The sequence below is a fragment of the Pan paniscus genome, chromosome 5, assembly GCF_029289425.2.
Source record: "Pan paniscus chromosome 5, NHGRI_mPanPan1-v2.0_pri, whole genome shotgun sequence".
NCBI lineage: Eukaryota > Metazoa > Chordata > Mammalia > Primates > Hominidae > Pan > Pan paniscus.
This window is the reverse complement of record NC_073254.2, coordinates 187,093,065-187,113,874: the sequence shown is the minus strand read 5'-3', so window position 1 is coordinate 187,113,874 and position 20,810 is coordinate 187,093,065. Positions and strand designations below refer to the sequence as shown.

The window sequence follows — 20,810 nt, the reverse complement described above, 5'->3', positions numbered from 1 at the left end:
GGAGTGTGGGTTAGGGGACAGAGTGGGGGTCCTCAGCGGAGAGGAACATTCAGAAAATTCCTGAATAAAAGTGGCTTTTATTCTACATGTTTTAGCTTAAGAAAGATATCCACCTTGATTCGGAGGTTGACTATGAGGAACCACTGGCAAAATGCAAGATGGATTACATTAAGATATACTCAGAAAGCCCATGTGTTAGGATTCACTAGCCAGTAATAAAGACATCCAGGCAGATTTGCATCCAATCCAGGTGGTAAGAGAGCAAGAGAAGCACGAACAGGGCGCCTTTCATGAATTCACCACTGTGTGGAAGCCAGCCCTGTGTCTGCTGAAGGCTGCTGCTCAGGGAGCTAAGCTGGCAGGAGGAATTGGTGGGGAGAGCGGGGCCGGGCAGGGAGGTGAGCTGGCATCAGGAGTTGGTGGGGAGAGCGGGTTGGGCCTTCAGGGTGGGTGGACGGTGGCAGCAATGACATCAGCAGGTAATGAGCAGGGCATGCAGCAGCGGTGGGTGGAGATGGTGGGGTGGCAGTGCAACTTGGGAACAGGAGTGGGCAGCATAGGAAAGGGGTTCAAGGCCTCAAGGAACATGCGAAGGTGCAGGAAGTGGAGAAGGAAGAAGCGTTGGCAAAACCTGCAGCAATAGCTTAGAGGCAGGGAACTGGTGGTCAGAGGAGAGAGTGTGGGGAAAGAAGCCAGAGGACTCAGGCCTGAAAGCATGCGAGGCACGAAAAGGCAAACACAGCCCGGTGCTGGCGGGAACAAAGGCCTGCTGCAGAAATTTAGAATTTGTCCCTCATGCTGCTGAGTGGGAGGACAGAGCGTGACTGCAGGCTGCGGGGCTGCAGGACCACGGGTGTTCTGCTGGGGATGATGGGAAGGCAGTGGGAAAGGCCTGAAGAGACCCTGGGAGTCCTAGCTGGTTCCTGGATGGAAATTCTTTGACCAGCGTCCTATATGGCCTAAAGGGAAAAGTACAGGAGCTCCGGAGGGGTGAGTGCTCCACACACGGAGCTGTGTTCCGGAGGGGTGTGTATTCCCACACACAGAGTTGTGTTCTGGAGGGGTGAGTGTGGAGCTGTGTTCCAGAGGGGTGTTCCCACACATGGAGTTGTGTTCCGGAGGGGTGTGTTTTCCCACACACAGAGTTGTGCTCTGGAAGGGAGTGTGCTCCCACACATGGAGTTGTGTTCTGGAGGGGTGTGTGCTCCATACACAGGGTTGTGCTATGCTTCCACAGTGCGGGCAGCATGCGTGTGGGTGTGTGGTGGTATAATTCATGGCGTGGGAGATCTCCCAGGAGTGTGGTCCTCCTGCTGTTCCTGGCAACTCTTGCATTTCCCATTGGGTCTCACCTTTATTTCATTCATTGGTTCACTTGTTTATTCAGCAACTGTTTGCAGAGTTCCTGCTCTGGGGGAGAAGCAGTGAGCCAGGGGTTGGGAATACCCGGGTGACAGGAGAAATGTGGTCCCTGCCGCTTCCTGCCTTTCAGAGAAGCCACACACCTCCCATGGCTCTCGAAGGGGATACACACAGTGCTGTGAGCACAGGGGCTGTGTGGAGCACAGGGAGACCCGGCACCACGCAGCCCCTCATCCCTCTTCAGGGAGACCTAGTACCACCCAGCCGCCCTATCCCTCTTCAGGGAGACCTGGTACCACCCAGCTTCCTCTTTCCTCTTCTCTCTGCTTCTCCATTCTATTTCATTTCTTGACCAGAGAATCTCCCCCTCCCACTGTGTCTGTGGTTTCCAGAATGGAAAAAACGTAAATATCTCTATACAACGCCCGACCCCTGCTGCCCCAAAGAATCTCAGGAGGTCAAGACCCCTGGATCTCCTTGCACCTCTGCTGTGGATTCCACGCAAGGCTTCACAAACATGCTTTTATGTGCGTGTCCAGCAGCAGAAGCCATGTGAGTGTGCAGGAGACAGGGAGCCCTTTTGAGCCTCCAAGGAAAGCCAGCTCGCTTGGGCTGTGCTGGAGGCAATGCCCCTCTCTGCTGGCTGCAGTAAAGGCTGTGAGCAAAAGGAGGGAGGCTGAAGGCCAGTAAAATAGAATCATATTTACAGTGATACAAAGCCACGTGCCACACTTTCTACTCAGTGGTGGGAATGACAGCATAAGGGTTTAATGCCTACATCCAGTTAGGATCAGGCTGGAATTTGGGTGTTTGGCTCCCCATGTTTTAACTCACATTCCTTTAATTGGGTCATAGTCCTGCCCTCGCTGTCATTTTTGCCAGCTGCATGGTTCCCTCTGAGCTGCAGAATCAGGTAGACCAGAAGACCCAGGTGATGCTGGTGTTTACCTTCTTAGCTGGGAATTAGTTGGCAGCGGCTGCATGGCTCTGACATTCATTTCAAATATAACCTGCAAGGAGCAAGGAAGAAACCGCAAGCAACACAACTTTTTCTCCCTCAAATTACATCCCAGCTGAGACTGCTGCCTGGGATTTCCTCAGCATCCTTCCTGCCCCTCAGTAGGACATGCTGAGCTGTTCTGAGCCATTTCACCTGTGTTGGGAGCTGTGGCGGGAAATCAGACGGAGCGGCGTCTTGTAGCTCATTTGCTTCATGGTGGCTCCTGCTGCCTTTCTCCTCTTCCCATGTGGCCAGTGGCCAGCCAGCCCCTGCTGTCAGCACTTCTGAGCTAAGATCTCTCTGACTCCACAGGAACTGGCAGTGGGAATCCAAAAGTCACCATGGTGACGACTCACTTAGGAGTGTGCTGTGTTTCCTGATCGCGCAGCAGCCGTGGGGGCAGGCGGGGCAGCTGTGCTTCCACCCACTCTAAAGTTCACCCAAAGCTGCCCACTGGCCGGTGTTCCTCCAGCGTGGGCCTCGGCCCACAGCATTGGCGTCCCCTGGGAGCTGTTTAGAAATGCAAATGTCGGGTCCTGCGCAGTCTTGCTGCTCAGAGTCTGCATGTTCCCAGGGCCCAGGAGGCTGCTGCATGCCGTGAAGTGTGAGGAGCCCGGTTGGGGTGGCCCACCCCGTGCACAGAGCCGGGAGGTGCCGTGGCCTGCACTGCCCCACCCCGACCTTCTGGCAGAAAGTCCAGGCTTTCCCTGCTCTACGCCGACTCCCACCATAGTCTTATCGAGATCTCATATGAGGAACCAACTCCATTCACAGCTGAGGGGCTGAATCAAAGCACTGGGGGCAGCAGTGCGGGGTGGGTGAGACCCTGTCTGGAAAATGGGACAGCGTTAGGGAGGAGTGTGTCCATGCAAGGAAGGCTTAGAAATGCTCCCACACATGTTGGGGTCTCAAAGTTTCAGCAGTGGTCACTGCCTGAGAAGCCCCAGCCAGGTCAGAGGTGCCAGGGCACAGGTCAGGAAGCAGCTGAACCCCTGCCTGCTAGCCAAGCTCTGGTTCTCACCCACTGTGCCTTGGTCACACCCTGCTATCCGGATTCCACTGGTATTCACATTCCTGGGATGTCGCGGAGTTCCAGTTGGGATCTGGCTGCCCATCATTGTGGTGGGAAGAGAGCTGCTGAACAGCGTGCGAGACCCCTTTGCAGAGGGGCACTGCTGCGCTGCCAAGGCAAAGCCTGAACAGGAGGAGGAGACGAGGGTCACAGTGATAATACCCCTTGGAGGGCAAGCTGGGGTGGGCCGAGGAAGGGGCCAGGGCAGAGCTTGAGGAATCTGCTGAAGGAACGGCCTGTTCAGCCTGACTCAGGTCGGCCCACAACTCCCTTCACCACCCCAGGTCCTTTGAGATACAGAGGAGGCAAAGGAGAGAGCAGCTTTGCAGCCTGCAAAAGGTCTCCTGGCCCAGGCTTGTCTAATTTGCAGCTCTAGGCTCCCGTTCACAGCCCTGCATGTCTCCATGCTGGTTAGGATGATGCTAGCCCTGTGATAAACACATCCCATCATTTCACTAGCTTCACGCTCTGGAAGTTTTATTTCTTCCTCATGTCCCTGTCCAGTGCTGTTGCTCCTGGTACTAGGCAGCACTCCGCATAATGAATCAGGAGCCGAGGCTCGTCAGTGCTCCACGGGGTGACTCAGGGTGCAAGGCTTCTTGTGTCCAGTGGCTCCGTCATCTCTCCTTCACCTTATTGCTGGGCTGCATCTTTTTCTGTGCCATGAACCCCTTCCAGTGGCCTGATGGTCTCAGAATAAGATTTTTTAACACATTAAAGAAAACACAGGACAGCAAGGAATAGGATATGAAAATGTTTTGTACTGCCAGCAAAACACCAGTCCTGCTGAAGCTACTGTGCTTTTTTGCCTACACTCATAATTGATGGAAATACTAAATATGAGGTACAAATAAAGATGCAGTTGTTTTCCCATTGGAGGTCACAGGCCCCTGAATCTAACCCTGGGTTTACAGCTGTAGCCAAGAGTCAGGGAGACGAGTGTGGAGAAGGCACAGCCGCTTCCTTGTGTCTGTGCTGGGAAGGACACCGGTCCCTCCACGCCCCACTGGCCAGCACCAGTGACAGAGCCACATCTAGTGGGTGGGCCGTGAGAAAAGAAACACTTTAGCTGAATTAAATTTAAAAGCATGTAATTGAGCAATAAACAATTTGCGAATCAGGCAGCCTTCTAAGCCAGAGTAGACTCAGAGACTCAGGCGCAGCCGCATGATGGAAGAACGCACCCTGTGTGTTCACCCGGCGTTCTTCCCTCTATGCGATCGCACAGCGTTCTCCCCAGTGTGTATTTACCCGGCGTTCTCCACCCTGTGCGATCGCCCAGCGTTCTCCCCAGTGTGTATTTACCCGGCGTTCTCCCCTGTGTGTGTTCCCCTGGCGTTCTCCCCTCTGTGCATCCAGCAGGCGGTCGCCCTTCTGTGTGTTCCCGCGGCGTTCTCCCCATGTGTTCACGTGGCGTTCTCTCCCCTGTGCGTTCCCACGGCGGTCTCTTTACTCTGTGCCTTCCTCGGCATTCTTTCTCCTGTGTGCGTTCACCAGGGGTTCTCCTTTCTTTGTGCGTTCACATGGCATTCTCCACCCTGTGCGTTCGCTGGGCGTTCTCCCCCTGTGCCTTCACCAGGTGTTCTCCCTTCTGTGTGTTCACGTGGCGTTCTCTCCCCTGTGCGTTCAAACCGCGTTCTCTTTACTGTGTGCGTTTCCCCGGCGTTCTCCCCGCGTGTGCGAGTTTACGTGGCGTTCTTTCTTTGTGCGTTCACATGGCGTTTCCCCACTGTGCGTCCCTGTGACGTTCTTCCCCCTGTGTGTTCACGCGGCGTTATTTCCCGTGTGTGTTCACGCGGCGTTCTCCCCCCTGTGCTTTCACGTGGCGTTCTCCCCGCTGTGTGTTCGCGCGGCGTTATTTCCCATGTGTGCTTTCACGCGGCGTTCTCCCCGCTGTGTTCACACGGCGCTATTTCCCCTGTGTGTTCACGCGGCGTTCTCCCCCCTGTGCTTTCACGCGGCGTTCTCCCTGCTGTGTGTTCACGCGTCGTTATTTCCCGTGTGTGTTAGGGCGGCGTTCTCCCCGCTGTCCGTTCAACTTACGTTCTTCTTGCTGAGCGTTCGCGTGCCGTTCTCCCCACTGCGTGCTCGCGCGGTTGTGTTTCCCGTGTGTGTTGGCGCAGCATTCTCCCCTCGGTGCGTTCACTTGGCGTTCTGCTGCTTGTGCGTTCACCTGGCTTTCTCCTTTGTGCGTTCACCAGGCGTTTTCCCCCTTGTGCGTTCACCTGGCATTTTCCTCCCTCTGTGTTCTCCCGGCGTTCTCTCCCCTGCGCGTTCCCACGGCCTTCTCTTTACTGTGTGCTTTCCTCTGGCGTTCCTACCCCCTGTATGAGTTCACCTGGCGTTCTCCTTCCTTTGTGCGTTCACATGGCGTTTTCCCCGCTGTGCGTTCACCAGCGTTCTCCCCTCCCGCTGTACGTTCACCAGGCATTCTCCCCCTTGTGCGTCTGCGCGGTGTTCTCTCCCGTGTGTGCTCACCAGGCGTTCTCCTCCCTTTGTGTTCACACGGAGCTCTCCCCTCTGTGTGTTCACCCGGGGTTCTCCCCTCTATGCGTTCACGCGGTGTTTTCCCCAGTGTGTGTTTACCCGGTGTTCTCCCCGCTGTGTGATCGCGCAGCGTTCTCCCCCGTGCGTTTTCCCCTGGCGTTCTCCCCTCTGTGCGTTCGCCGGGCATTCGCCCTTCTGTGTGTTCCCGCGGCGTTCTCCCTCATGTGTTCACGTGGCGTTCTCTCTCCTGTGCGTTCCCACGGCGTTCTCGGTGTTCTCTTTACTGTGTGCGTTCCCCTGGCGTTCTCGGCCTTGTGTGCGTTCACTCAGCATTCTCCTTTGTGCGTTCACATGGCTTTCTCCTACCTGTGCGGTTGTGCGGCGTTCTCCCCTCAGTGCGTTCACTTGGCGTTCTCCCTGTGCGTTCACCTGGCTTTCTCCTTTGCGCGTTCACCAGGCGTTTTCCCTCTTGTGCGTTCACCCGGCGTTCTCCTCCCTGTGTGATCTCCCGACGTTCTTCCTCCAGCCCCCACCGTGTGTTCAGGTTGCGTTCTCTCTCCTGTGCGTTCCCAAGGCATTCTCTTTACTCTTTGCGTTCCCCTGGCGTTCTCCCCGCTGTGTGCTTTCACGCTGCGTTCTCCCCTTTATGCGTTCGCGGGTTGTTCTCCCCTCTGTGTGTTCAACGCGGCATTCTGCCCTCACTGTGCGTTCAAGTGGCGTTCTCCCCGCTGTGCGTTCGCGCAGTGTTCTTCCCCGTGTGCGTTCACGTCGCGTTCTCCACGCTGTGCGTTCGTGCGACGTTCTCCCACCTGTGTGTTCGCTCAGCGTTATTTCCCGTGTGCTTTAGCGCGGCGTTTTCCCCCTGTGCGTTCACCTGGCCTTCTCCCTCCCGTGCATTCACCAGGCGTTCTCCCCGCTGAGCGTTCGTGCGCCGTTTCCCTCCTGTGCCTTCACCCGGAATTCTCTACCCTGTGCGTTCGCGCGGGCGTTCTCCCCCGTGTGTGTTCACCCGGCATTCTCCCTTCTGTGTGTTCGTGTGGCGTCTCCCCCGTGTGTTCACGTGGCGTTCTCTCCCCCGTGCGTTCACCGGCGTTCTCCAACCCCGTGCATTCAGCAGGCGTTCTCCTCTCCGTGCGTTGACCTGGAGTTCTCCCGCATTGTGTTCACGCGGAGTTCTCTCCTCAGTGTGTTCTCCTGGCGTTCTCCCCCGGTGTGTTCCCGTGGCGTTCTCTTTCCTGTGCGTTCCCACGGCGTTCTATTTACTCTGTGCGTTCCCCTGGCTTTCTCCCCCACGTGTGTGCGTTCACGCAGCGTTCTCCGTTCTTTGTGCCTTCACATGGCATTCTCCCCACTGTGCGTTCCTGTGGCGTTCTTCTCTCTGTGCGCTCACTGGAGGTTCTCTTCTGTGTTGAAATTCTAATCCCAAGGTGTTAATACCAGCACCTTGGGATTAGAATTTCAACACAGGAATTGGGGGGACAAGGGGCAAAATGTTGATTCCATATCAGGGTAAAGCCCTGGCTGGCTGCTTAGGTCATAATCACTTTGGGACTCGATGCTGGATGTGCGTTCAGCTGGCGTTCTTTCCCCTGTGCGTTCACCCGGCGTTCTTCCTGCTGTGTGCGTTCACCCGGCGTTCGCCCACCTGTGTACGTTCACCAGGCGTTCTCCCCTCTGTGCGTTCACTGGGCGTTCTCCCTCCTGTGTGCGTTCACCCGGCGTTCTCCCCCCTGTGTGCGTTCACCCGGCATTCTCCCCGCTGTGTGCGTTCACCCCACGTTCTCCCAGCTCTGTGCGTTCACCCAACTTTCTCCTCATTTTGTGCATTCACCCGGCATTCTCCCCACTGTGTGCGTTCACCCGGCGTTCTCCTCTCTGTGTGCGTTCTCCTGGCGTTCTCCCCTCTGTGTGCGTTCCTCCGGCGTTCTCCCCTGTGTGCGTTCACCTGGCATTCTCGCCCCTCTGTGCGTTCACCCGGCGTTCTCTCCTCCATGTGCGTTCACCTGGCGTTCTCCCCTCTGTGTGTTCACATGGCGTTCTCCCCGTTGTGTGCGTTCCCGTGGCATTGTTCCTGTGTGTGTTCACCTGGCATTCTGCCCCAAGTGTGTTCAAATTTCTCTGTTCTCATTAGGACACCAATCATTGGCTTAGGGCCCACCCGTGTGCAGTATTCCTTTATCTTGCTAAATCTGAAAGATCCTATTTCCAAATAAGGTAACATGTACAGGTACGGCGTGGTCCTGAGTTTGGGTGTTAGAGCACTTACTCAATGCCAGTGTTTGTCGTTCCTGTCTGTGTTTGGGGGTGTCTGAGTGCTCACATCACATTTTATCTCCTACCAGTGAGCCTCACAAGCCCAAGGCTTTAAAAAGACAGAGGCGTATTGCCCTAACGATGCTTTAACTCTGCTTCAATTGCCCATTTTTTCCCTCCAAGCAGAGGCCATCCTTTTAGAAGTAAATGAGCGATAATGATGCAAATGGAAGAATGTTGTCGATATTGTGTTTTCTTTTCTTACACAGCAGGTAGACCTTCAGCAGACACTTTTTTATTTTATTTATTTATTTTGCAGTTGCAAGATTTAATAGTGAAAACAGAGCTCCCATACAAAGGGAGGGGACCCAAAGAGGGTAGCATTCGCTAGCTCAAATGCCTGGGTTCATGTCCTGATCATTGTCCCTCCTGCTGTGCTCTCAGGCAATAGATGATTGGCTATTTCTTTACCTCATGTTTTTGCATAATTAGCATTTTAGTGAGCTCTCTTTACTATCTGATTGGTGGGATGTGAGCTAAGTTGCAAGCCCCGTGTTTAAAGGTGGAAGCCATCACCTTCCCAGCTAGGCTTAGGGATTCTTAGTCGGCCTAGAAAATCCAGCTAGTCCTGTCTCTCAGTCCCCCCTCTCAACAGGAAAACCCAAGTGCTGCTGGGGAGGTTGGCCGACAACCGCTCTAACTGCTTCCTGCGGGAATAGTAGGGGTTGTGCAGTTGAGATTTCCTCGGGAGGGGTGCCTTCAATGTCATTAACATCAGAGCATGGGCTAGCAGGCCGGTCCAGGGGTCCATGGTAGATCTTAGTCATGGACTGCATCTGGGGCGCCATTTGAAGAACGATTTGTAGTTTTACAGCTTTGATTCTGGAAGAGACAAACTTAACAAGGAGGTTAAAGATACAGACATTGAAATGAATGGCCTGCAGGGCAGGGGATTATTTCTTTGGCACAGTTTACAGGCCCTGACTATCTGCTTGATAGTTTTGAAAAGGCCTGGTCCAGTAAATAATGATCTGGCCATCTGATAGGTGTTATCAATGCCTAAGTGAAAGGTTTGGTGAAGGGTTTTAAGTAATTTCATTAGTTAGCTGCAGACAAAAGTATTTTTCCTTCTTCGGTGGCTAGCCATGCTGAGGGGAGGAAACTATGTCCTTGTGAGGCTCCCCATTCTATTTCTTCTTCTGAGTACTGGGGCTTGGTTTCCTGGAGTGGATTACCCCATACTAGGGGTCCTTCTATAAGCATTTCTAATGGAGTGTCCTGCCTTGTGGCTCTTTTGGCTTTAATATCCGCTTGGTGGTTCCCTTCTATTTCCTTTTCCTTTCCTTTCTGATGACCCTGGCAGTGTAAGACTGCCACCTCTTTAGGTTTCTGTACAGCCAATAATAATCTCCTAATGGCTTCCTGATGTTTGAAAGGTGTTTCCTCGGAAGTTAGGAATTCCCTTTCTTTCCATAGTGCTGTGTGGGCATGGAGGACTAGGTAAGCATACTTAGAGTCTGTATATATATTTACCCTTTTTCCTTCTCCCAATTCTAGTGCCCGAGTGAGGGCTATTAGTTCTGCCAGCTGGGCACTAGTTCCTGGAGTGAGGGGATTATTTTCAAGTATTCCGTTATCACTGACCACCGCATAGCCCACTTTTCGAAGTCCTTTTTCTACAAGGGAACTTCCATCAGTATACAAGTTGAGGTCGGGATCAGTGAAGGGAACCTCTAAAATGTCCCCTCGAGCAGCACAGGTTTGAGGAATTACTTGACAGTTATGTTCTATCTTTTCTTCATTGTCTGGAAGAAATGTGGCTGGGTTAACAGTACTGGCCTTTCAAGTAATAGAGCCTGATAGTTAAGTAAACAGTTGTCTGACAGCCACAAGTCTCCTTTAGCAGTGAGCATGCCATTCACGTCATGAGGTGTCCATACAGTGAGATCTCTTCCCTGTATTATTTTAACTGCTTCAGACACTAATACTGCTACTGCCGCCACTACCCATAAACAATGAGGCCAACCCTTTGCCACTACATCAATTTCCTTATTCAGGTATGCCATGGGTTGCAAGCTCATCCCTCGGACCTGTGTAAGGACTCCTAGAGCGATTCCTGTTTTTTCTGTGGCATATAAAGAAAAATCTTGCCCTGTTGGCAAGCTGAACACTGGGGCTTGGGTTAGGGCCTTCTTTAGGGCCTGAAAAGCCACTTCTGTTCAGGTGTCCATCTTACTAAATAGGTATTGGCTTTCTGAATTTCCTTAATTCGTGTATATAATGGTCTGGCTATTTTGCCGTACCTGGGAATCTGTTTTTGGCAGAAACCTGTTATGCCAAGGAACCCTCTTAGTTGCTTTAGGGTTTTGGGATGAGGATAAGCCAGTATAGACTGGATACGTTCCTCACTGAGGGCCCTGGTGCCTTTGGATAATTTTAGCCCTCAGTATTTAATCTGCTGTGAGCAGAGCCGAGCCTTTGGTTTGGAAACCTTGTAGCCACAGGTAGTGAGGAAATTTCAGAGTTCTTGGGTGGCTTGATGGCACAAGGTTTCTGAACGGGCGACTAAAAGTAAATCATCCATGTACTGAAGGACAAGAGTGTCCAGGTATGAGAATTGGCTCAAGTCTTGGGCTAATGCCTGGCCAAATAGATGGGGGCTATCCCTGAACCCTTGGGGTAAAACAGTCCAGGTGAGTTGACAGGTTGTGTTTGAAGGATCTTCAAAGGCAAACAAGAATTGAGAGTCAGGATGTACAGGGATGCAGAAAAAGGCATTCTTAAGGTCCAGGACTTTAAACCACTCTGCTTCCTCTGCTTTTGGGAAAGCAGAGTATAAGGGTTAGGTACAGCTGGGTATAGAGGGACAATGGCCTCATTGATAATCCTGAGATCTTGTGCAAACCTCCACTGTCTGTTGGGTTTCTCTACTCCTAAAATTGGAGTATTGCAGGGGCTACTGCATGGTTTTACTAGGCCTTGGGCTTTTAGGTCCTTAACAATCTTTTGGAGTCCTTGTTGGGCCTCAGGTCTAAGGGAGTACTGCCTTTGGTAGGGAAAGGAGGCGGAATCCTTTAGTTTAACTAGAACAGGATGGGCATTCTTTGCTCGTCCATATTGTCCTTCTGTTGCCCAGACTTCAGGATTAATTCCTTCCTCAAGCAGGGACAACAAATGGGTGTTCCTTCTCCTATGTTCAGGTGTATAATGGCCCCTGCTTTTGCTAGAATGTCTTTCCCTAACAAGGGAGTGGAGCTTTCAGGCATAATTGGAAAAGCATGAGAAAAGAGTAAAGTTCCCCAGTCACAACTTAGTGGCTGGGAGAAGTATCTAATGACTGGCTGTCCTAGGACCCCTCGGAGAGTGACAGATCTGGAGGACAGTTGTCCGGGACAGGAGAGTAAGACTGAGAAGGCCGCACCAGTGTCCAGGAGACAGTTAACCTCCTGGCCCTCAATGGTCAAGCATACCCGGGGCTCTGTGAGGGTAATGGCGTGGGCTGGTGCTTGCCCCGGTACCCTCAGTCCTGCTGCTGGATCATCTGGTTAGTGGCTTCTGACTCAGAGGACCTTCATCCCCTGGGGCAGTGGGCCTTCTAGTGATTCCCTTGACATAATGGGCATGGACGAGGAGGCAGCTTATTTCTACTTGGATGATCCTTTTTAACGTGTCCTTGTAGACCGCACTGGAAGCAAGCCCTATTAGGCATTCGATTTTCCCAGCTTTTCCTTTTCCAGAGCCTCCAAAGTCCGCTTGCCTGAGGGCCATGACTAAAGCAGTGGCCTTTTTAAATCCCGTTTGTCCTGTTCCGCCTGCTCCTCCTGATCTCTATTATAAAAAACCGAGGTTGCCAAGTTCAATAGGGTTTCTAAGTTTTGCTCTGGGCCTAAGGCGGACTTTTGAAGTTTTTTTCTAATGTCTGCAGCTGACTGAGTGATAAACTTATCCTTTAAGATTAGTTGGCCTTCAATAGAGTCAGGTGACAGAGAGGTATGCTTCCTCAATGCCTCCCTTAGTCTCTCCAGAAAAGCAGTAGGATTTTCTTCCTTTCCCTGTGTTATAGTGGACATCATTGAAAAATTTGTAGGCTTCTTCCTGGTTTTCCTTAGTCCTTCCAGCACACAAGTTAGCAAATGTCTGCAGCACCAATCTCCATGTTCTGATTCTGCATCCCAATGAGGGTCTACACTGGGAACTGCCTGCTGGCCTGTGGGGAATCATTCTCTTTCCTCTGTTATCATCCTATCATTGACCTGACTGAGATACCAGAGATCACCAAACTCTCGGGCTGCAGTTATGGTGGCACTTCTCTCATTTGGGGTTAACGTCTGATTTAGCAGTAACATTATATCTCTCCATATCAGATCGAAGGATTGTCCTAACCCCTGTAAAACATCAATATAGCCATCAGGGTTATCTGAGAATTTACCTAGGTCTATTTTAATTTGCTTTAAGTCCGAGAGAGAAAAAGGTACATGCACTCTGGCTGGGATGAATTCTCCTCCTCTTACTGCTTGGAGGGGGCATAATCGGGGAATATTGGCACCTTTGATTCATTGTTTACCCCTTTGTCTATCTCCTTTTGGACCGTTTGGGTTCAAAGGGGGTCCTTATTAGTTGGGGGAGGAGTTGGGGGGATGGTGGGGTAGGGAGGTAGACTCTGAAGGCTTCTTGTAGGGCATAAATCACACTTTTTACATAATTGCGAGTTGTCTCTTAATGAAAAGAAAGTTTGTACATATGGCACTTCACTCCAGTTGCCTTCTTTTTTACAAAAGAGGTCTAGCTGTAAGATGGTGTTATAATTTATACTTCCCTCCAGAGGCCAGGTTTCTCCCCCTTGAAGAGGATATCGTGGCCAGGCGGTACTGCGGAAGAAAATGAGTCATTTCTTTCTTAGTGCCTGAGGGTCAAATTGGTCCCAATTCTCCAGAATACATCTTAGGGGCATTTTTGCCTTGGACGGAACATTTCCTATCTGAAAAAAGAACTGAGGGATGCCAGCACCCCTAGTCATTTTCCGATGTGCATTAATCTTAGAGCGTCCGCTGTGGTCCTAATGCTTATTCCTTTCCAGGGTGCGTAACCACCCATGGACCTCGGCTTATCGGATTAGTTATGCTCACCGAAGTAGCAGTCTTGCACCCTTTTCCTGCCTTTCTTGACCACAAAGAAAGGGGTCCGGGCTGCTGGATTCTAGTGGTCCTTTACCAGCGTACCCAACATTGCCTTTGTGCTCAGGGGTGAGTCCTAGAGCTGGGCTGGGTTCCTGAGTATTTCATAACAACCCAGCTGCCCCATCAAGATGCATTCCCATAAACAACAGTTCTTATGCAAATTCATTTCAGAGAGGGTGTAGATAACCTTTTGAGTCAGGATTGAGATAGTCTTTTTTGATTCTGTGAGTACTTTAAGGCTTGGCTGAGTGCAAACGGCTCGCACATTTGAGGAGACCAATTATTAAGCAATTTTTCTAACTGCTTCCACAAGAGTCTCCCTACCAATTACTGAATGCCTATTGTGGTTTTTTCCTCAATCACCAGGGAAGAACCATCTACTGTCCGGTCCTGAAGGGAGTTCCTCCTAGATCTGGTCGGACCTTTGTATGGTAATTAAGATTTAAATCCTCTGTTGGGAAATCTGCTGGGTTAATGGGATTATCAGTGGTTGGTGTTAAATTACCTTTTTCTAAGAGAATAGCCCCATGCTTTAAGATTTTTGAGTTAGTACGCTACCTTTTTGCTTTTTTGACTTAGAATAATTCTGAACTGATTAGGTGTGCTCACAATGAGGTTTCCTCTAAAAGTCACTTTTCTGCTTTCTTCTGTTAGCAAAGCAGTTGCTGCTACAGACTGAATGCATTTGGGCCATCTGCAGGTCACTGAGTTGAGGAATTTTGATGGGAAGGCTCCTGGTTGTTAGCAGTCTCTGTTTTCAGGCTACGCCCTTGTTTACACTAACAACAAGGTAGTATTGGAGTGTTATAGGGTCATGGAGAAGACCTTCAATTATCAATTACAGGTTTTAAATTTACCCTGGCTTTTAAAGGAATAGGGCACACTGTTTTTTACTATTTCTATCTTTCTCTGTTTTTTTCTCTTTGACTCCCTCTTTCTCTCTCTCTCTCCTCTGTCTCTCTCTCTCTCTCTCCCTCCTCTGTCTCTCTCTCTCCTCCATCTCTCGCCTTCTCTTAGCCATTACAAATTTGGGGCCCTGGCAAGGGTGGTGGGGAACGGGTCCAACATAACTGCCCATGTCGAGAGCTGTATACTTAAATCGGGTGGGACACCAGGGATAACACTTCCTGGGTTTGTAGCCTAGATGCCTAAGAACACAGCGTAGAGCTTCCTTAGATCCCTTTGGAGTTACAACTTGCTAGAGGAAATGAAAGTCTGAACCATTAGTACCTAGGAGGCAGGGATCAGAGGAAGAAGATTCAGAGGTAAGGAGAATTTTGGGGCTACACTTTCAAGAAAGTCGTGGTTGGGACCCAGGATGTATGGGTCAGAAGGAAAGGTAGGGGTGCATGCATGGGCAACTGTTGAGGAGAGACTTCTGGCTGCACCATGATCTCAACTGGCTAATGCTGGGAGTTCGGGATGACAGCTGTCTGCCTCTATTTGGCCCCTGGCTTCCCCAAGAAAATTGAAAGTGGAAGCTGGCTCCAGGCAGACCAACGTCCCCAACCCAGAAGGGTTGGGGTGAAAACAGAGCTCCCATACAAAGGGAGGGGACTCAAAGAGGGTAGCCCTTTTTTTATTATTTTTAATTTTAGGACTAATTCTTTTCCTGGAGGGTGTTTGTTGGCAAGTAGAACATAGGGATCTCAGTTAAATTTATTCTTTTTTTTATACTTTAAGTTCTAGGGTACATGTGCACAACGTGCAGGTTTGTTACATATGTATACATGTGCCATGTTGATGTGCTGCACCCATTAACTCGTCATTTACATTAGGTATATCTCCTAATGCTATCCCTCCCCCCTCCCCCCACCCCACGACAGGCCCTGGTGTGTGATGTTCCCCACTGTGTGTCCAAATGTTCTCATTACTCCATTCCCACCTATGAGTGAGAACATGCGGTGTTTGGTTTTCTGTCCTTGTGATAGTTTGCTCAGAATGATGGTTTCCAGCTTCATCCATGTCCCTCAGAGGACATGAACTCATCCTTTTTTATGGCTGCATAGTATTCCATGGTGTATATGTGCCACATTTTCTTAATCCAGTCTGTCATTGATGGGCATTTGGGTTGGTTCCAAGTCTTTGCTATTGTGAATAGTGTCGCAATAAACATACGTGTGCATGTGTCTTTATAGCAGCGTGCTATATAATCCTTATTATGTATACCCAGTATATAACCAGTGTATACCCAGTAATGGGATGGCTGGGTCAAATGGTATTTCTAGTTCTAGATCCTTGAGGAATCGCCACACTGTCTTCCACAATGGTTGAACTAGTTTACAGTCCCACCAACAGTGTAAAAGTGTTCCTATTTCTCCACATCCTCTCCAGCATCTGTTGTTCCCTGACTTTTTAATGATTGCCATTCTAACTGATTTGAGATGGTATCTCATTTTGGTTTTGATTTGCATTTCTCTGATGGCCAGTGATGATGAGCATTTTTTCATGTGTCTGTTGCCTGCATAAATGTCTTCTTTTGAGAAGTGTCTGTTCATATCCTTTGCCCATTTTTTGATGGGATTGTTTGATTTTTTTCTTGTAAATTTGTTTATGTTCTTTGTAGATTCTGGATATTAGCCCTTTGTCAGATGCGTAGATTGTAAAAATTTTCTCCCATTCTGTAGGTTGCCTATTCACTCTGATGGTAGTTTCTTTTGCTGTGCAGAAGCTCTTTAGTTTAATTAGATCCCATTTGTCAATTCTGGCTTTTGTTGCCATTGCTTTTGGTGTCTTAGTCATGAAGTCCTTGCCCATGCCTATGTCCTGAATGGTATTGCCTAGGTTTTCTTCTAGGGTTTTTATGGTTTTTAGGTCTAACATTTAAGTCTTTAATCCATCTTGAATTAATTTTTGTATAAGGTGTAAGGAAGGGATCCAGTTTCAGCTTTCTACATATGGCTAACCAGTTTTCCCAGCACCATTTATTAAATAGGGAATCCTTTCCCCATTTCTTGTTTTTGTCAGGTTTGTCAAAGATCAGATGGTTGTAGATGTGTGGTATTAATTCTGAGGGCTCTGTTCTGTTCCATTGTTCTGTATCTCTGTTTTGGTACCAGTACCATGCTGTTTTGGTTACTGTAGCCTTGTAGTATAGTTTGAAGTCAGGTAGCGTGATGCCTCCAGTTTTGTTCTTTTTGCTTAGGAGTGTCTTGGCAATGCAGGCTCTTTTTTGGTTCCATATGAACTTTAAAGTAGTTTTTTCCAATTCTGTGAAGAAAGTCATTGGTAGCTTGATGGGGATGGCATTGAATCTATAAATTACCTTGGACGGTATGGCCATTTTCACAATATTGATTCTTCCTATCTATGAGCATGGAATGGCCTTCCATTTGTTTGTGTCCTCTTTTATTTCCTTGAGCAGTGGTTTGTACTTCTCCTTGAAGAGGTCCTTCACATCCCTTGTAAATTGGATTCCTAGGTATTTTATTCTCTTTAAAGCAATTGTGAATGGGAGTTCACTCATGATTTGGCTCTCTGTTTGCCTGCTATTGGTGTATAGGAATGCTTTTGATTTTTGCACATTGATTTTGTATCCTGAGACTTTACTGAAGTTGGTTATCAGCTTAAGGAGATTTTTGGCTGAGACGATGGGGTTTTCTAAATATACAATCATGTCATCTGCAAACAGGGACAATTTGACTTCCTCTGTTCCTAGTTGAATACCCTTTATTTCTTTCTCCTGCCTGATTGCCCTGGCCAGAACTTCCAACACTATGTTGAATAGGAGTGGTGAGAGAGGGCATCCCTGTCTTGTGCCAGTTTTCAAAGGGAATGCTTCCAGTTTTTGCCCATTCAGTATGATATTGGCTGTGGGTGTGTCACAAATAGCTCTTATTATTTTGAGATACATCCCATCAATACCTAGTTTATTGAGAGTTTTTAGCATGAAGGGCTGTTTAATTTTGTCAAAGGCCTTTTCTGCATCTATTGAGATAATCATGTGGTTTTTGTCTTTGGTTCTGTTTATATGATGGATTATGTTTATTGATTTGCGTATGTTGAACCAGCCTTGCATCCCAGGGATGAAGCCAACTTGATCATGATGGATAAGAGTTTTGATGTGCTGCTGGATTTGGTTTGCCAGTATTTTATTGAGGATTTTTGCATCGACGTTCATCAGGGATATTGGTCTAAAATTCTCTTTTTTTGTTGTGTCTCTGCCAGGCTTTGGTATCACTATGATGCTGGCCTCATAAAATGAGTTAGGGAAGATTCCCTCTTTTTCTATTCATTGGAATAGTTTCAGAAGGAATGATACGAGCTCCTCTTTGTACCTCTGGTAGAATTCGGCTGTGAATCCATCTGGTCCTGGAATTTTTTTGGTTGGTAGGCTATTAATTATTGCCTCAATTTCAGAGCCTGTTATTGGTCTATTCAGGGATTCAACTTCTTCCTGGTTTAGTCTTGGGAGGGTGTATGTGTCCAGGAATTTATCCATTTCTTCTAGATTTTCTAGTTTATTTGCATAGAGGTGTTTGTAGTATTCTCTGATGGTAGTTTGTATTTCTATGGGATTGGCGATGATATCCTCTTTATCATTTTTTATTGCATCTATCTGGTTCTTCTCTCTTTTCTGCTTTATTAGTCTTTCTAGTGGTCAATGAATTTTGTTGATCTTTTCAAGAAACCAGCTCCTGGATTCATTGATTTTTTGAAGAGTTTTTTTTGTGTCTCGATCTCCTTCAGTTCTGTTCTGATCTTAGTTATTTCTTGCCTTCTGCTAGCTTTTGAATGTGTTCGCTCTTGCTTCTCTAGTTCTTTTGATTGTGATGTTAGGGTGTCAGTTTTAGATCTTTCTTGCTTTCTCTTGTGGGCATTTAGTACTATCAATTTCCGTCTACACACTGCTTTAAATGTGTCCCAGAGATTCTGGTATGTTGTGTCTTTGTTCTCACTGGTTTCAGAGAATATCTTTATTTCTGCCTTCATTTCGTTAGGTACCCAGTGGTCATTCAGGAGCACGTTGTTCAGTTCCCATGTAGTTGTGTGGTTTTGAGTGAGTTTCTTAATCCTGAGTTCTAGTTTGATTGCACTGTGGTCTGAGAGACAGTTTGTTATAATTTCTGTTCTTTTACATTCGCTGAGGAGTGCTTTACTTCCAACTATGTGGTCAATTTTGGAATAAGTGTGATGTGGTGCTGAGAAGAATGTATATTCTGTTGATTTGGGGTGGAGAGTTCTGTAGATGTCTATCAGGTCCGCTTGGTGCAGAGCTGAGTTCAATTCCTGGATATCCTTGTTAAATTTCTGTCTCGTTGACTTGTCTAATGTTAACAGTGGGGTGTTAAAGTCTCCCATTATTATTGTGTGGGAGTCTAAGTCTCTTTGTAGGTCTCTAAGGACTTGCTTTGTGAATCTGGGTGCTCCTGTATTGGGTGCATATATATTTAGGATAGTTAGCTCTTCTTGTTGAATTGATCCCTTTACCATTATGTAATGGCCTTCATTGTCTCTTTTGATCTTTGCTGGTTTAAAGTCTGTTTTATCAGAGACTAGGATTGTGACCCTTGCTTTTTTTTTGTTTTCCATTTGCTTGGTAGATCTTCCTCCATCCCTTTATTTTGAGCCTATGTGTGTCTCTGCACGTGAGGTGGTTCTCCTGAATACAGCACACTGATGGGTCTTGACTCTTTATCGAATTTGCCAGTCTGTGTCTTTTAATTGGAGCATTTAGCCCATTTACGTTTAAGGTTAATATTGTTATGTGTGAATTTGATCCTGTCATTATGATGTTAGCTGGTTATTTTGCTCATTAGTTGATGCAGTTTCTTCCTAGCATTGGTGGTCTTTAGAATTTGGCATGTTTTTGCAGTGGCTGATATCTGCTGTTCCTTTCCATGTTTAGTGCTTCCTTCAGGAGCTCTTGTAAGGCAGACCTGGTGGTGACAAAATCTCTCAGCATTTGTTTGTCTGTAAAGAATTTTATTTCTCCTTCACTTATGAAGCATAATTTGGCTGGATATGAAATTCTGGGTTGGAAAGTCTTTTCTTTCAGAACGTTGAATATTGGCCCCCACTGTCTTCTGGCTTGTAGAGTTTCTGCTGAGAGATCTGCTGTTAGTCTGATGGGCTTCCCTTTGTGGGTAACCCGACCTTTCTCTCTGGCTGCCCTTAACATTTTTTCCTTCATTTCAATTTTGGTGAATCTGACAGTTATGTGTCTTGGAGTTGCTCTTCTCGAGGAGTATCTTTGTGGCCTTCTCTGTATTTTCTGAATTTAAATGTTGGCCTGCCTTGCTAGGTTGGGGAATTTCTCCTGGATAATATCCTGCAGAATGTTTTCCAACTTGGTTCTATTCTCCCCGTCACTTTCAGGTACACCAATCAGATGTAGATTTAGTCTTTTCACATAATCCCATATTTCTTGGAGGCTTTGTTCGTTTCTTTTTACTCCTTTTTCTCTAAACTTCTCTTCTTGCTTCATTTCATTCATTTGATCTGCAATCACTGATACCCTTTCTCCCCCTTGATCAAATTGGCTACTGAAGCTTGTGCATTTGTCACACAGTTCTCGTGCTATGGTTTTCAGCTCTGTGAGGTCATTTAAGGACTTCTCTACACTGTTTATTCTAGTTAGCTATTCGTCTAATCTTTTTTGAAGGTTTTTGGCTTCTTTGCAATGGGTTCAAACATCCTCCTTTAGCTTGGAGTAGTTTGTTATTACTGATCGTCTGAAGCTTTCTTCTCTCAACTCATCAAAGTCATTCTCCATCCAGCTTTGTTCCATTGCTGGTGAGGAGCTGCATTCCTTTGGAGGAGAAGAGGTGCTCTGATTTTTAGAATTTTCAGCTTTTCTGCTCTGGTTTCTCCCTATCTTTGTGGTTTTATTTACTTTTCGTCTTTGATGATGGTGATGTACAGATGGGGTTTTGGTGTGGATGTCCTTTCTGTTTGTTAGTTTTCCTTCTAACAGTCAGGACCCTCAGCTGCAGGTCTGTTGGAGTTTGCTGGAGGTCCACTCCAGACCCTGTTTGCCTGGGTATCACCAGTGGAGACTGCAGAATGGTAAATATTGCAGAACGGCAGATGTTGCTGCCTGATCCTTCCTCTGGAAGCTTCATCTCAGAGGGGCACCCTGCTGTATGAGGTGTCAGTCAGCCCCTACTGGGAGGTGTCTCCCAGTTAGGCTACTCAGGGGTCAGGGACCCACTTGAGGAGGCAGTCTGTCCATTCTCAGATCTCAAACTCTGTGCTGGGAAAACCACTACTCTCTTCAAAGCTGTCAGACAGGGATGCTTAAGTCTGCAGAAGTTTCTGCTGCCTTTTGTTCAGCTATGCCCTGCCTGCAGAGGTGGAATCTACAGAGGCAGGGAGGCCTCCTTGAGCTGCAATGGGCTCCACGCAGTTCGAGCTTCCCGGCCACTTTGTGTGTCTCTGCACATGAGGTGGGCACTTATTCACGGGCGCTGAGACTACTCAAGCCTCAGCAATAGCGGGTGCCCCTCCCCCAGCCTCC

At 48.3% G+C, this 20,810-nt stretch overlaps 1 protein-coding gene across 1 annotated transcript in view; it reads left to right on the top strand.

Moving 5' to 3' along the window:
- The first annotated feature begins 971 nt into the window (after positions 1-971).
- Positions 972-20,810, top strand: part of RPS6KA2 (ribosomal protein S6 kinase A2) — a 497,623-nt gene continuing 477,784 nt past the window's right edge. The window contains exon 1 of the mRNA XM_057302622.2: positions 972-990. The gene's annotated coding sequence lies outside the window, so the exon portion shown is untranslated. The remainder of the gene's footprint in view (positions 991-20,810) is intronic.